Raw genomic sequence first — 17,730 nt, forward strand, 5'->3', positions numbered from 1 at the left:
TTTCCCACTGAATTATCCCCAACAAAAAGGACTCTGGTTGTTGTTTAAGTGCTTTTGAACATTTTTTTTCAATTCATCATGGATCATTTCCCAATATTTTACCCTTTTACAAGTCCATCACATATGAAATAATGTTACAGCTGCTGTGACATTCAGCCTTTGCCCAATGGCATGGGCATAGCAGGAGGGGGAGTTAGGTAAATAAATAGAAAATTCTTAACTAAAAGTAAATAGAATCAGAATATTTGAAATGGAAATGTGCACCAAGGTTGCTTTGATGATGTCGTGGTGGTGCAATCTCACGACGCAACTGGCAACCCGACAGAGTGATAGACTCCCACCCTGAAACTGAACTGTGGTACACTATATGGAAGAAGAAGAAACTCTGCAAACAGCAGTTAAAAAAGCTGAACATAGCAGACCTAGTAAAAGAGGTGGGTAATCTTTTACCCTACCACAAAAAAGGCTCTGCTCATGTCTCTTGCTGATACACGACTTGTATCAGAGAGCAGTCATTCAGCACCTTGTGGAGAGTGAAGAACTGGCTAAGATCAATGATGATAAGGGAATGTCTCTTTTTGAAAAAATAACATTTTATTGATTTTCCAAAAATAAAAACAACAATACAGAAACAAAACAAAACAAATTGACTTCCAGTCTAGTCCCTTCCTTGGTTCTATTCAACATACTGCATGTCTAATTGTTAAATTTTAACCTATTTAAATCCCTATTATCCATTCATAACAAAATTACAAGTAATCTTAAAACCCTGCTAATGTATTAACCTGTGTACATTGCTTCTGTAAATATGCAATTGTCAGAGCTGCTTCCAGATCCTAGCTCACAGAGGATCACGCTAGCCAGCGGTCATTAAGTAAAAGTCTTTATTGAATTACAGTTTCCATTCTCACGCTGCTGTCTGCAACTCTACGTCTACTAGCTAGATCGGCGAGGCTCCGTCTGAGTCTCCGCCCCGTGCGCACCAACTTAATATCCTAGCCTTGCTCCACCTTTTCCTCCTGACTGTCCTCCTCTGGGTCCCTCTACCCCCCGGGGCTTCTTCCTTCCGGGATTCTTCTGACGCTGACCCGGACCCTTCTGCCTCCTTGCGCCGGGCTTTAGGACCTGGTTCCCTTTCGGGGCTGCTCACTGCGCCGCCTTCCTCTGCATTTGAACTTGGCGCGCGCGCCCAACCTTCCACTTTCCTCTTAACCGTTTCTTCGCTCCCCGATGGAGGTGTGGCCACTCCTGACTCCTGCCCTCCCTCCTGTGGTGAGCTGCCAGCGCTTCCCCCCTGGCTCCTTTCCTCTTCCCTGCTTCCTGGCGGTGACGCTGGTCCCGATTTCCAGCTGCTCCCCCCTGAGTCTCCTCTGGCTCTATCTTCCTGGGGTGCCTCTCTAGATTCCCCCCTTGCCCTGGCCACTGGTGCTCCTTTCTGTGAATCCTCTGATTCACTGGAAAGACTGGGAGATCTCGGGTCGTCGTCATCACTCATCCTTTCCTCTGTCTCCTCCCCTTCGCTCTCTGTTTCCTCCCTTGCCCGTGCCTCTGCACCTAAACCCCTGACATCCATCCCCCCCTCGAAGCCCCCCAGTCCCCCCTCCCCTCCTTCCGGTGCTGGAGCTGGGGGCTGCTGTTGCAAAGGGACGAACGTCGGATATCGGTCGCTTCCCGTGGCAGGCCTCCATCGGAACTCTTCCGGGTCTTCCTCTCTGCTCTCGTTGACGACAGTCACCTCCTCTTCCATCTCTGTGCCGCCGTGCTCGAAACCCGGGTCGTCCCCGAAAATGTCCATGTCCGTCTCTCCCGCACTTCCTCCAGGCGGCGTTGCTCGGCCGGAACAGTCCAGCCACTTCCTGCGGAACTGCTCCTCCGGCCTATCGTCCCACCAATACGAGGGTTCTGAGACAGATCCCGAGGGTGACTCCTCCGGGGAACGGACGTCTCGTGTTGGTTCCTCGTCCGAGTCGAACCCCCTGAACGTGCTGTCCGAAAGCGTGGGCGTGAAAAGCCAGTCGTCGAAAAAGTCTGCTGGCATAGGTCTATGTGGGAAGAGGGCATGAAACTCGTCTTTGAGCAGAGGTTCGTCCAAAGCGTAGCCCGGCACCCAGCTGTTCGCACTGGCCGGGGTGCCCTCCCTGGCGAGAAAGTATTCTACTCCCTCTTCCCCCCACCTGGAGTCCAAAATCTCCGTGACTTCGTTGATGCGCTCCTCCTGTGCCACTCCCGCGTGCCCCGTTCCTTCTCTGAGCGGACTCGGCGCCGTTCCGGGTTCCTGGAACCTGTGCGGTGCCTTGTAGGGAGTGAGCACCGATCTGTGGAACACCGGATGCATTCTGGAACCCTCCGGAAGCGCCAGCCTGAAAGCCACCGGGTTGACCTGCTCTTCGACTTGGTATGGCCCCAGTTGTTTATGCCCTAGTTTCTTCTTGGCCAACGACCTGGCCGGCACTGCGTGGGCTGCTAACCAGACCCAGTCTCCCACGTGGAGCTCTTCGCCAACCCTTCTGTGTTTGTCCGCTTGTACCTTGTATGCGTGTTTAGCCAGCTCCAGGTGGCGCCGCAGCTGATCGTGGACTTCCTGCAGTTCCGACGCGAACGCATCTGCTGACTGCGGCTCCCCTTCTCCCCTGCATTCCAGTCCCGGGAAGGTTCTAGGGTGCCGCCCGTTGTTGGCGAAGAACGGCGTGACGCCCGTGGATACGTGCTTCGTGTTGTTGTAGGCAAACTCTGCAAGCGGCAGGTAATCCACCCACGTCGCAGGCTGTTGGTTTGCATAACATCTCAGGTACTGCTGCATGATGGCATTGGCTCGCTCCGCTTGCCCGTTGGTCTGCGGGTGTCTCGCCGACGCCAGATTGATCTTGACGTTTAGGAAGCCCATCAGCTTCTGCCAGAAGTTCGAGATGAACTGCCGCCCGCGGTCGGACAGAATAGACCGTGGCAGACCGTGAACCTTGAACACGTGGTCTATGAACAGTTTGGCGGTTTGCTCTGCCGTGGCCACCTTAGCACACGGAATGAAATGCGCCATCTTGGAGAACAGGTCCACAACCACCAACACTGCCGTCTTGCCCCTTGAGCTGGGCAGATCCGTGACAAAGTCCAGAGCCACCCTTTCCCAAGGTTCGACCGGAGTTTGCAGCGGCTCCAACAGTCCAGCCGGCGGTTTGTGCACCGGCTTTGCCCTCTGGCAGGTGTCACACCTCGCCACGTAGTCTGCGACCTCCCCTCTCATTCCAGGCCACCAGAAATCCCTGGCTACTAATTCCACCGTCTTCTCCTTGCCAAAGTGCCCGGCCGTGGGTGCGTCGTGCAGCTGCTGTAGCACCTTGGCTCGAAGTTCGTCACCCGGCACGTAGATGGCCCCTTTACGGATGAGCAATCCATCTCGTAGCTGGAAACCGTCGGCCGCTGCCTTGCCCCTTTGCACCTCTGCCATCTTTGCTCGTGCGAAGGAGTCCCCCTGCAACGCTCGCCGCACCGCCTCTAGGTCCACGGTCGCCGCGGCGCACGCCCACACTGTCGGTGCAAAGATGTGCATGGCGGCCGCTGGCGTTGCGTCCTCCAGATACTGTGGCTTGCGGGAGAGAGCGTCTGCCATGATGTTGGTGTCCCCCGGGACATACTCAATGCGGAAGTCGAAGTCCGCAAAGAACTCAGCCCAACGTATCTGCCTCTGGTTCAGGAACTGTGCCGTGCGCCAGTGTTCCAGATTCTTGTGGTCCGTGCAAACCTGCACCGTGTGCTTGGCGCCGATCAGAAAGTGCCTCCACGCCTTGAACGCTGCATGAATGGCCAGCAACTCCCTGTCCCATATGGTGTAGTTCTGCTCGGACTTGCTGAGCTTCCTGGAGTAAAACGCTCCCGGCCGCCACACGCCCTGCGGGTCCTTCTGCAGCAGGACCGCCCCCACTGCTCTGTCCGAAGCGTCTGTCTCCACCCTCATCGGCATGCTGGGGTTGACATGAAGCAACTGCTCTTCCGACGCGAAGAGACGCTTGAGGGCCTGAAAGGACTGCTCCGCCTGCTCTGTCCAGATGAACTTCTTCTTCTTGGAGCTAAGGGTGTCAGTGATGGCCGCCGTCTGCATCGCGAAGCCCTTGATAAACTTGCGATAGAAGTTCGCAAAGCCGACAAACCGTTGGACCTCCTTCCGGTTGCGTGGGCTCTTCCAATCCAACACTGCTCGAACCTTGGCGCTGTCCATGGCGAGCCCCTTGTCAGACAGCTTGTAGCCCAGAAAATCCACCTCCGGCACGTCAAATTGGCACTTCTCCAGCTTGGCGTAGAGCCTGTGTTGCTTTAGCCTGCCCAGCACTTCCTTGACGTGCTTGTCATGTTCTTGCTGCGACTTCGAAAAGATCAGGATGTCATCCAAGAAACAGACGCACGTCTTGTAGAGAAGTCCCGCCAACACGTGATGCATAAATGCTTGAAAAACGTGAGCGCCATTTTGCAGTCCAAAAGGCATAACTCTGTATTCGTAGGTACCCAGTGGCGTGAACATGGCTGTCTTCCACTCATCACCCTCCCGCATGCGAATGAGGTTGTACGCCCCCCGCAGGTCCAACTTGGTGAACACTTTTCCCTTCCGTACCTTCGCCAGGAGGTCGTCGATGCGGGGCATGGGGAAGTCCGACGGCTTGGTCACACTGTTCAAAATCCTGTAATCCACTACGAGTCTTTTTTGGGGCGTGTCTCGCTTCTTAACAAAGAATACAGGACTGCCCCCCGCTGCCTTAGACTCCCGGATGAAACCGCGCTCCAAATTATGATCGATGAAGTCTTTGAGTTCCTGCAGTTCGTCCTCAGACATGGAATACAGCTTCCCTTTAGGCAGCGCCGCCCCCGGCAGCAGGTCAATTTTGCAGTCATATGGTCTGTGAGGGGGTAGCCTGTCCGCCTCCTTCTCGCAGAAAACTTCCAGAAATTCTGCGTACTTGTGGGGAATCGCTTGCAGCGTGCCTAGCAGCAGCTGTGACTCCTCTTCGTCTCCTTCCTGCCTGGGTACGATGCAGTGTTCAGCACAAAAGGAAGAGCCGAAGACCAGCTGCCTCTGGAACCAAGCCATCGTTGGGCTGTGCTTGTCCAGCCAACTCATGCCCAATACAATGGGCGTGTCAGACAGTTGAGTGACGTTGAAGCTGATGACTTCCCTGTGATTCCCAAGTCGCATCACCATTGGTGGCGTCTGCTTCACCACTTGCCCCCCTAGCAGCTCCCTGCCATCCACCGTGACAACCTGCAGGGGCAGTGTGGCCGGCAGCAACTGCACAGCGTGCCTGTCGACAAATTCCTGCCCTATAAAGTCCGCGTTGCTGCCGGAGTCGATGGTGATTGGCACGTCCATGGTGATTCCATTGGGTAGCTGGAGAGATGCTGTGAGCCTCACTACTGGTTTGGGCGGGAGGGGGTTCACTGGCTGTAAAATTTCTGGGGACTGCGTCACTAACACGTCTGGCTGGGCCCCAGTGCCTCTTCCTCCAGCCAGACATCGTCGTTTCCCTGCTGTGGTCCTCCCTGCTGCGTTGCTGCAGTCACCATTGCTGAGGCTGCAGTAAGCTTGTGGGGCCTCTGGGGACACTCTTTCGCCATATGCCCTGGCAGCTCACAGACGTAACACTTCCTGGTCCCTCTAGGAGGCTTCGCCTTCACTGCTGCCGGTGCTAGGGCTCTGGTTGCTGACTGAGCCCTTGCACCTCCAACCTCCATAGGTTCGGCTCCTCCTCCTGGCGGAGGCGTGGATTGCGCCCGCGCTGCTTCTCTGGGAAAGAAGGAGGGGCCCCCGGCTGGTTCGCGCCCTCCACGTCCTTCGTCCTTGCTCCACGGACGTCCTTCCAGCCTCACCCCCACTGTCAGTGCCCTCTGAACGACCTCCTGGGTGGTTCGGGGTCTCTCCCCCCTCGCTATCTCATCTTTAATCGAGTTGTGCAGTCCCTCCCAAAAGAGGTCTCTTACAGGAGCCGAATCTCTGTCCCATTCCAGGGCGCTGACCAAGGCGAAAAAGCGGGCATGATACTGTCTGACGCTGGCCCTCCCTTGTCTCAGCCCATGCACCTCCTTCCGTGCAAGATCAATGTCAATACTTGATAAGAAACACCCATCCATCGCTTTAATAAAGGCATCCGCATTCTGGAGCGCCGGATCGTTATCTCTCCATAAATTGCGCAACCATGCTTTCGCCTCCCCATGCAGATGGGACATGATGAACCCCACTCTCTCCTGTTCATCTCTAAAGTCTTTATGTAACAGTTGCAGTGCGCACAGTACGTCAGCTCTAAAGTTGGGATACTGTTGCAGGTTCCCATCGAAGTGAGAGAGCAGCCCGCCTGTCCGTCTCGCCAACCCAATTCCCTCCTGCCGGGGTGTTTGCTTTGCCAGTACGTCTAACCTGACCTGGAGATCCCTGCAGGCGGCAGCTGCCTCGTCCTCTCTCTTCCTGGATGCAAGAACCTCGGCGTTCAGTTGTGCCACTGCTTTTCTGAGGTCCTCTATCTGCTGCTCAGCCGTCATGTCTCCTGCCGTTCGTGAGCTCGCTAGTGGGCGCCTGTTTCTCTCCCCTCCTCGAGGCTGCAGATGCCCACAATGTAGAGACGGAGCCTACTGTCAGAGCTGCTTCCAGATCCTAGCTCACAGAGGATCACGCTAGCCAGCGGTCATTAAGTAAAAGTCTTTATTGAATTACAGTTTCCATTCTCACGCTGCTGTCTGCAACTCTACGTCTACTAGCTAGATCGGCGAGGCTCCGTCTGAGTCTCCGCCCCGTGCGCACCAACTTAATATCCTAGCCTTGCTCCACCTTTTCCTCCTGACTGTCCTCCTCTGGGTCCCTCTACCCCCCGGGGCTTCTTCCTTCCGGGATTCTTCTGACGCTGACCCGGACCCTTCTGCCTCCTTGCGCCGGGCTTTAGGACCTGGTTCCCTTTCGGGGCTGCTCACTGCGCCGCCTTCCTCTGCATTTGAACTTGGCGCGCGCGCCCAACCTTCCACTTTCCTCTTAACCGTTTCTTCGCTCCCCGATGGAGGTGTGGCCACTCCTGACTCCTGCCCTCCCTCCTGTGGTGAGCTGCCAGCGCTTCCCCCCTGGCTCCTTTCCTCTTCCCTGCTTCCTGGCGGTGACGCTGGTCCCGATTTCCAGCTGCTCCCCCCTGAGTCTCCTCTGGCTCTATCTTCCTGGGGTGCCTCTCTAGATTCCCCCCTTGCCCTGGCCACTGGTGCTCCTTTCTGTGAATCCTCTGATTCACTGGAAAGACTGGGAGATCTCGGGTCGTCGTCATCACTCATCCTTTCCTCTGTCTCCTCCCCTTCGCTCTCTGTTTCCTCCCTTGCCCGTGCCTCTGCACCTAAACCCCTGACAGCAATAAACATCTTCCACTCTTCCTTAAATTCATTGTCGTCTCTTCCTCTTAGTTTCATAGTCAATTTTGCCATTTCAGCATATTCAATTAATTTAACTTCCCAATCTTCTTTAGATGGGACACCTTCTTCTTTCCAATGTTGTGCTAATAAGGTCCATGTGGCCGTTGTTGCATACATAAACAAGTTCTTTTGTGATTTTGATAGGTCCACTCCTATAATTTCTAATAAGAAAGCTTCTGGTTTTTTTTTAAACAAAGGTTGTTTTAAACATCTTTTTCATTTCATTATAAATCATTTCCCAATATTTCTTTATAATTTTACAATTCCACCACATATGGAAACATGTCCCCTCTGTTATTTTACATTTCTAACACTTGCTTTCCTTAGTTTTATAAATTTTGCTAATTTAGCTGGAGTTAGATACCATCTATACATCATTTTCATATAATTTTCTTTAATCACCACACATGCTATAAATTTTATATCATTCTTCCATAGTTTTTCCCATTCCACCATCTGAATATTATGTCCCACATCTTGTGACCATTTAATCATAACTGATTTGACCTCTTCATCTTTTGTTTCCCATTCCAGCAACAGATTGTACATTTTAGATATTAATTTCGTATAATTTTCTATTCTTTCTCTCTGAAAGGTTGAAATTTCATATGCAAATCCTACCTTTTTATCATTCTTAAATATTTCATTTAACTGAAAATATTGTAACCAATCTGTACGTTCTCTCTAATTTTGTTAAAATATTTCCATTTTAATTTGTTTTCTGTTTCAATTAACAGCTCTCTGTACGTAGCCCATTTTGTACCCATATTTATTCCCCCCCGCCCCGTATCAGATAAAGGAACGTCTCAATGGGCTATGCTTACTGAGTGTGCACAGAAATACTAGAAAAGCTAAGCAATAAACTGAAACTGACATGGGGACAAATGGGAGAGGACGCCTTCACCCCAGTATGGCTCCCATTTATCACATACACAGCCCAAAAAGACAACAAGAAGAATCCATTGACAGCATATTAATCAATCTGGTTTACCTGACTCAATTCCCCCCATCACAAATGCAAACAAACCCCATTGCAGACAACCACAGACAACCAATCACAGCCTGCCTCCCCAATACCTCTCACTACCAAGGATATGTAATAAACGCAGACACAAAACCCCACACGGACAATATACAAAAGAATATAAGCCTCACCACACCACCCCTCCTCTCCAATCCTCTTCTTCCCCAACCTTATACTGTACTCAACACTAATGTCTCACAACAAATGTAACTGATTTATAAGGAAGACTGTAGAACCTGAAAAAAGGGACAAGGTGTTATGTACTGAAGTTCTGACCCTGGACCAGCAGGGGAATACTGTAGATAGTTTTCACTCAGGTCCACATATGCAAATAAGGGATTGAAAGTGACGTTCAGTGATTGGATAGTTACAGAAAGTGTAATGTTGCGTTGTAGTGGAGCTCTATATAAGCAGGCTGGCTGAACCCTTCAGTTAAGTTCTAACCTACTCTCGTCAAATGTCAACGGCTAACTGGCAGGCGGTGTGGTCGCAACTGTTGTAGGCATACATGTATAGACACATTTTTAGTGATGTCGCAGCACAAATAACATTTCTCGATACAGTGGCAAGACGAAATTAATTCGTTCCGCGAGTTTTTTCGTCTAGCGAATTTTTCGTCTTGCGAAGCACGGTGTCGGAAAAGTTTTGGAAAAGCTTCAAAAATCACCAAAAACCTCAAAAAAGGCTACCACACCGCGTTCTATGAGTTGCTCCTCGAAGTCAAGTCGCAACTGTATTAACGGTGTTAAGAAAAAGGAAACAAACTTGCAAGACGTTTTCGTCTTGTGAAGCAAGCCCATAGGGAAATTCGTCTTGCGAAGCAGCTCAAAAACTGCAAAACCCTTTCGTCTAGCGAGTTTTTCGTCTTGCGAGGCATTCGTCTTGCGGGGCACCACTGTATTGAAATATTGTTGGTGTATCAATGTGCCCGATGCATCAATGTGCCCCGCTTCCCCCTACCACAATTTCTATGATGCCATTCTTAAACATGGCGGCCTCCCCATCTGCATAGCTGTCAACTTTTCCCTTTTCTTGCGAGGAATCCTATTCAGAATAAGGGAATTTCCCTTTTAAAAAAGTGGAACGTTGACAGCTATGCCATCTGTCATTTGCTTGCAAAGCCCACAATAGCCTCTATGACCTACCTGTCTGAGGAGCTAGGAGACAGAAAGGAAAATAAAAACAGAGGAAGAGATTACAGGTGGGAAATAAGCAGAGCTGCTGTCTTAATGAAAGGAAACTTTGGCTGCTGCTTCTGCACCAAAGATGGCTGAGACGGAGCCATGCCCACAAGGAGAAGGGGCAGTGGGGAAGAGGCACGATGGATGGCAACCAGGAATCACCTGGATGTCCTTTGGTCCTTCATCCTGGGAGCTGGAGCCTGATCCCTGGAGGTGTGGCCCTGTGGACGAAGCAGGGTATATTATGGGCTCTCATGTGAATGGGCTCTCACTGTCCATGGATTCCCCAATGATCGCATTGCCACACCATGCTGTTGGGAAACTCGCAGGGCATAAAATCACTGGCGGCTCCTGAGTTTTGTAATGCTTGAAGTTGTCCTCTGCATCCATCTGGGAGCTGTAGCCACATGCAAGCTGAGACCGGGAATAGCCAGTGGTGGTGGAAGCCCTGTGTTGTCACAGAGGTTACCGATGGGAAAAGCCGGGGAACCCAGAAGATCCTGGCTTATGTCAGCAGGACTCTGGGACCACCCCTGATACAAGCTCAGTTAGTTGGATTGGTTGGAGGAGTTCCAGATAAATATATAGATAATTATATGTATCTATTTTATTCTAGGGAGGGACGAGGGTGGTGCTGTGGTCTAAACCACAGAGCCTAGGGCTTGCTGATCAGAAGATCAGCGGTTCAAATCCCCACAACAGGGTGAGCTCCTGTTGCTTGGTCCCAGCTCCTGCCCACCTAGCTGTTCGAAAGCACATCAAAGTGAAAGTAGATAAATAGGTAGTACTCCGGCGGGAAGGTAAACGGTGTTTCTGTGCACTGCTCTGGTTCACCAGAAGCGGCTTAGTCATGCTGGCCACATGTCCTGAAAGCTGTCTGCGGACAAATGCTGGCTGCCTCAGCCTATAGAGCGAGATGAGCGCGCAACCCCAGAGTCGTCCGTGACTGGACCTAAGTCAGGGGTACCTTTACCTTTATTTTATTCTAAGGTTCATTGTGGTAAGTGAGACCACCGGTTGGTGCTGCCTGGTATCTCAGGAAGGATGTTTTCATGGGATGCAGAAATTAAAGAAAAATATGGGCTAAGAAGGCAAGGAAAGAACCTCAAATGCATTCCATTTTGGTCAACATGTGAGATTTCATAAGATTTCTCAACCTAACTCTGATGTTAGTATTTTGGGGGCGACATTTCTAAGGAAGAAGAAGGCTGCAAGAAAGAAAGTGCCCTAGTTTGAGATCTAGGTGGTCCGGGACAGCAATATGCATAATTTGAAGTCCAAACATGGAAAACTAACTATTTCCCAAAATATTTAGGTTTGGACTAGTAGGCTGGCCTTGATTCCTGCAGGTCTGAAACCATAGCCATGGAGACAGCTCCTGGGGGGACCTGTTTCCCCAAGGCAATAACCAGGGAGAAGAGACGTTTCCCATTGCTGGCATGAGGAAATGGCAGTCCCCTTCCCCAGCAATGGGAAAGACACTTCTTCCCCTGGTCCAGTTCCACACACCATGTCCGTTTCTGTCTGAAAGAAGGAAGGATGTGGGGGAAGAATTCTGGGATTCATATTGGCAGAAGCATTCCCAAGCAGAGCCATATTACCCAATGTCAACGGTGCCCCGCATGACCCTAAAATTTGGCACCCCTCCCTCTTGTTCTTCAGCATTGTTTTGGCCCCCTCTGCAGCGTGGTGCCCAGTGTGAGCACACACCGGTTGTGCCATCCTAAAACTGCCCCGGCCCACCCTTGGGATGTGGTGTTGGCATGGGAGAGAATCACGCCCCTTGTCCTGCCCAGGTGGACCGCGGAGAAACTCTTCCCGTAAAACTATAGGAATATCTAAATCAGGCCTTCCTCCTCCAGCTGGGAAGATCACTGGTAAACCCTTCCCCTGCCACTGAAGGTCACAGCATACCTGCAAATTCTGGGTTTCCCCCTGACACCGCTGGGCTGCTGCTTGGCCAGAGCCTTTCCCAAATCATGACCCTGAGATGGAAGAAGGACTTGGTATTCTCCTGGCATAGGCATCCACAACAGAAAATATAATCTGGGGATCACAGCTGAGGACCTGCCAAGCTTTCTGTGGACAAGTCAAGCCTGCGAGCCAACCCACATGCACCAGTGACGGGTGACACCAATAATAATAATAATAATAATAATAATAATAATAATAATAATAATAATAATAATATTTCTATGCCACTCATTTCCTCTGGGCCTTGGATCTCCTCCTACCTTCAGAGTTCCTTCTCGTGGTCACTGATGGGCACACTTGATCCTACTACTGTCCTGAAAAGCTGCCCAGCCCAGCTTCAGGTCCCCCACCAAGTGCCCCCCTTCTAGAACCCACCACTCTCAACCGACTCTAAACAGCCTCCCCCCCCCCAACATTCACTCTCCCTTTCTAAGCCTCCTCCAACCTTCCGTCTCCACCAGAAATCCACTCTCTCTCTTCCCCCTCCCTCCCTGCTTGACATACACCTGGGAATTCTAATAGAATCACCTTAATTACCCTATTGCGAAAACAGAGGAAGAGGTTACAATTGGGAAATGTCCAGGGATCCCAAAATCTAAACTCACAGACCCTGACTTCTGTCTCGCAGGAGGACTCAGGGTCCACCTTGGATCTCAACCTTTCCCTGTTCCCTCCCTGTGTCAAATTAAAGATTGTAAGCCCCTCAGGGCAGGAACCTCTTTCTCAAGGGTCACACGCAGCAATGGTGCAAACAAATAACACAAAATAAATCTCGCTACACTCCTGCCCCATACAAGATGAAGCCCACAAGATGCCTTTCCCTTAAAAACAAAGGATCCATTGGGTGCCCTGCAGCATGAAAAGGGGCTAAGTCCCCAGAGCTGCATTTCTGAGAGGCAGGGACCTGCCAAGCTATCTACAGCGGTCGACAAGTCAAGTCAGAGAGCCAAGCCGCATGCATCAGTGACGGGTGGCAAGAAGAAGAAGAAGAAGAAGAAGAAGAAGAAGAAGAAGAAGAAGAAGAAGAAGATTTCTATGCCACTCCTCTCCTTTGGGCATTGTGCTCCTCCTACTTTCACAGTTCCTATTCATGATCAGTGATGGGCAAGTATCTTGCCAAGTCTCTCACCATCATCTGAAGGGTAATCCCTCTTGCAGGACCACATAAGGCTTGCTTGCAAAGCAGCTCTTTGTGACATCAGCTGGCACACAGAGGCCAGGCAGATGGGTTGCCAGGCAGCTGAATTAATACAAATAAAATCAGGGGGGTCAAAGTGTGCTGGGATGAGGCCACCGTGGGTCTGGCCAGAATGTGCTGCTGTGGTGTGTGGTTGTGCCTCCCTTTGTTCTGCATCTTGCTCCCCCACCCGTTCCTTTAGCTGCTGGATAGACACATAGCATGGCAGAGTTGGAAGGGATCCCAAGGGTCATCTAGTCCAACCCCCGGCAATGCAAGGATCCTGCCCATAGCCAGCCCTGGCTGGGCTCCAAACTCCGACCTTCTTCTTACCAGTCAGATGCACTGACCCCCTGCAATTCTGCATGGGGTGGAGAAAGGGGAAAGAAATGTTTTGCTCTCTCTCTCAGAAGATGGATATTAGAGCCACACCATGCAGCCCTGTCCATATCTCAAGGGCCGTCACTGGGAGGAGGGAAGAAGCTTTGAAATATACTCAGAGTCACAAAGTGATTTCATGCTCTTTATTCAGCTCATAGTGGTGAGGAGGAATGAATGAAAGTCCCCTCACAGTATCTGCTTTATATATATTATTTACACAATGGGCTGCACATGATTGGCTAATTCCGGAATTCTACTGTAAGCCAATCAGGTTGTGGATTCACTTCTATCTGGAGCAGGATTGGGTGGTTCCTGCCAACCAATCATACTGCTGCATTGTTCTAGGACCAATCAGACTGCTGCAGTTTGGATCCTATTCAACTCAGTACATAACAAGCTTGTTTTCTCCTGCTCCAGAGGCCCTTATGACCTGAATCTGTGACTTCAAGCTACAGGAAAGTAGATTCCCACTCACCTTCAGGAAGACACCTTTCCCTTAAAACCAAAGGATGTGTACACACCATCCATTTGGGGCCCCTGCAGTGAATAATAGGGTCTAAGTCTGCACAGCTGCATTGCTGAGAAGCAGGGGCAAATTGTGTTTTTATGTGTATGAATGTATTGCGAATGAAAACTAGTGGATATTCACAAACTGATGAAACTCATGGAAGTTGGCAGCTGAAGTTAGCAAATCAAGTTGGCAGGCAGAAACTGGTGGAGATGCCTGGGTGATGCTGTTGGTTTTCGTATTTTGGTTTAAAGAAAAATATGCTAGGTATAATAAGAAGAGAATTCACTGGATGCCTAAGATCCAGGTTTGGGACAAGTACGCTTTGGTGAGAGGGCTCCAGCAGCGATTTAAAATCACAAAATATACAGTACAGCAAAGCAAAGCGTGGAAATTCCGGCTGTTAGACTTTTAAAATATCCCCTTCTAAGTTGCTTCCAAAGTTCCCCATTTCCCTTAGCATAGAAAGAGACCCCACATCTGGTAAGTTAAAAATGGTTTCCTTACAAACTCTTTAAAGGTCAGATTCATGTGCTTTCCCATACAGCAGTAAGAAAACGCAGGCAGCAAAAATTAGGTTCCAGTGTGGTAAATGCAATGCTTTTTTTGGGGGGGGGGGTTGTACTCAAGAGTACACAGTGCCAGCACCTCTTCTTGTTGTTGTTAAAAGGTGTAACAACTTCATGGTGAGTACCAACACCTCTTTTTCTAGGAAAAAAAAAAAGCACTGGGTAAATGTTACTAAATTATTTGTTTAGAAACACAAAGGTGGCTTGCTTAAGCCATGTGGTCAAAGCTTGGAGCACCCAGCTTAGACCTTTGTACTGGTAGGGTTCACATAGTAGAATAAGAAGAACAAAGGCTTGAGAACCCTAGGTTTCTGAGCACAATTCAAAGTGTTGGTGCTGACCTTTAAAGCCCTAAGGAGCGTCTCTACCCCCATCGTTCTGCCTGGACACTGAGGTCCAGTGCCGAGGGCCTTCTGGCGGTTCCCTCGCTGCGAGAAGCCAAGTTACAGGGAACCAGGCAGAGGGCCTTCTCAGTAGCGGCACCCGCCCTATGGAATGCCCTCCCACCAGATGTCAAAGAGAACAGCAACGACCAGACTTGTAGAAACAGTTACAGATAGGTAGCCGTGTTGGTCTGCCATAGTCAAAATAAAAAAAATCCTTCCAGTAGCACCTTAAAGACCAACTAAGTTAGTTCTTGGTATGAGCTTTCGTGTGCATGTGTATCTGAAGAAGTGTGCATGCACACGAAAGCTCATACCAAGAACTAACTTAGTTGGTCTTTAAGGTGCTACTGGAAGGAATTTTTTTATTCAGACTTGTAGAAGACATCTGAAGGCAGCCCTGTTTAGGGAAGCTTTTAATGTTTGACGTACTGTATTTTAATATTTTGTTGGAAGTCACCCAGAGTGGCTGGGGAAACCCAGCCAGATGGGCGGGGTATAAATAACAACAACAACAACAACAATAACAATAACAACAACAACAATAATAATGTATTATTTATTATTATTATTATTATTATTATTATTATTATTATTATTATTATTACCCTTCCTCCCAAGGTGAGTCACAACTCAGTTCCCCCAAGGGTTTGAAAAGCTGTCTCTTAGCTGAAACATTTCTAACAGGTGTAGTAAGGTACGTACTTCAAGAGCAATATTTGGGCTTTTTTTAGAAGAGCCTCAATGAAATGTAAGGGTTCAACGTGTGATTTATGATGGGCTACAAAGACATGGTTTTTAATCTCACTTCTACCTCAGGGATACCTGGTGTAGAGAATAGTTTTGTTGGTCGATTCCACCCCTACCCCCCTTGTGAATCGGCAGTCAGGGATAGAATGTGCTAAAAATAGAAAACAAACAAAAACTTAAGAATCTACAGTAGAATAATTGCATTTGTGTAGCTTAGCTCAATGTGCCTTACGAGTTTCAAAACTCCTGGAAAAACCAGTTGGGGGACAGCAGTAGACTCTGACAGCATTTTGCTTCTGCAGAACAGATCCAACTGGTTTCCTAGCTTAATCAACCAAAGAAGCTTGGAATGATGCAAGGTGCAATAAACATCATGTCACGAAGAGGCCTTCTGCCAAGTGCATTCAGAGGTGTGGAAGGACGTTTCGGCCATTGTGTCTTCACAGTCACTGCACACATGACATTTTATCTACATGGGGCATCATGGGTGCAGGAGGGAAGCTATACACTTGCCACATGTTAAGAAGTAGGTGTCTACTTGCATGATTCTTAAACACACACAAATCACTTTATTTCTCTACGTTTGATTGCTGCGTATATATGTGAACTGATTGCACTGAAAATTTATGAGTCGAGGTGATGTGAAATATTGTTTGTGGCGCTGTATTTGTGATGCCTGAATAACACATGCAAGTTATTAATTCATGTTACTATCTTCAGCAAACGAACATGCATTAATTAGCCCTCATCTACCGCTGGTTTACGCTTAGCTGTAATTGGTGTTGTTCTAAAATGAGGCTTTGCCAGCAATGCTTCATTTATATTGACAGCTTTGCGCCCACGCTAGTGTTTTCCAAACTTCTGAAAGTTGCCACACACTTTTAAAATGTAAATTGGTAATGAAAGAAAATTACCCAGGCAGAGAGGCAACAGGAGGCCACCTGAGGGCAGGCAATTCTCCGGTGCCTGCGTACGTGGGGTGATGAAATGCTCCAATCACACCTGATGTAAAAACAGGACATAATGAACCATCTCGACTGGAGACTGGAAGCAGGCAGACCCAGAGCCAGTTAATAATACAGACACAGCTGGCACCCGCCTCTACAGATGGGTGTTTTGGGCTCCCAGAACATATTTTAATTATTTTATTTAATATCTCACAGCGCCCTGACAGTTAACTCATGACACACATTTTCCCAAGCACACATATGGGAATCATTATCCTGCACTGTTGCTGAACTTACGTTGACCATTGGCGAGTTTGCTGGAATGATTAATGTCTGCCTGTGGTGCTTCTCCCAGATGACTGATTCAGGGTGTGGTGGTCTTACAGTGTATTTGGAAAATGTCATTTGGCCAATGTTGATGTTTTTGTGGAGGGAAAATGCAGCTCCTTCCACCCAGCACTATGGCACATACTTTTAATTAGGCTTTCTTTCTTTCTTTCTTTCTTTCTTTCTTTCTTTCTTTCTTTCTTTCTTTCTTTCGTTTCTAATGTTTTGAAGTGTGTATTAGCTATTAAGGGGCATAACACACGTCACAGGTGCACCTTTATTTATTTTATATACTGTATAAAGAACAACAAAATAAATATTTCTCTATAGCAGAAACCCCCTTCATGGATCACTGCCTTGCAGTGGCGAAGGGGCTTGAAGAACTCAGAGAAGCTATGAGCTATGCCGAGCAGGGCACCCAAGATGAACAGGTCATAGTGGAGAGTTTTGACCAAACGTGATCCACCTGGAGGAGGAACCGGCAAGCCACTCCAGTATCCCTGCCAAGAAAACTCCATGGACAAAGACAACAGGCATATAAAAGTTATGACGCTGGAAGATGAGCCCCTCAGGTCGGAAGGCGTCCAACATGCTACTGAGGAAGAGCGGAGGACAAGTACAAGTAGATCCAGAGTTGATGAAGCGGCTGGGCTAAAGCCGAAAGGACGTTCAGTTGCGGATATGCCTGGAATCGAAAGGAAAGTCCAATGCTGTAAAGAGAAATATTGCATAGGAACCTGGAATGTAAGAACCATGAACCTGGGTAAGTTGGATGTGGTCAAAAATGAGATGGCAAGAATAAATATTGACATCCTGGGCATCAGTGAAGTAAAATGGATGGGAATGGGCGAATTCAGTTCGGATGACCATCATATCTACTACTGTGGGCAAGAAACCCGCAAAAGAAATGGAGTGGCCCTCATAGTCAACAAAAGAGTGGCGAAAGCAGTACTGGGATGCAATCTCAAAAATGATAGAATGATCTCGATACGAATCCAAGGCAGACCTTTTAACATAACAGTAATCCAAGTTTATGCACCAACTACTGGTGCTGAAGAAACTGAAACTGATCAATTCTATGAAGACT

At 49.0% G+C, this 17,730-nt stretch overlaps 1 long non-coding RNA gene across 1 annotated transcript in view; it reads right to left on the reverse strand.

Moving 5' to 3' along the window:
- Positions 1 to 17,730, reverse strand: part of LOC308571476 — a 379,389-nt gene that overhangs the window by 296,076 nt on the left and 65,583 nt on the right. The gene's annotated exons all lie outside the window — the stretch shown is intronic.

This window comes from Podarcis bocagei, assembly GCF_964188305.1.
Source record: "Podarcis bocagei genome assembly, chromosome: 13".
Lineage (NCBI taxonomy): Eukaryota > Metazoa > Chordata > Lepidosauria > Squamata > Lacertidae > Podarcis > Podarcis bocagei.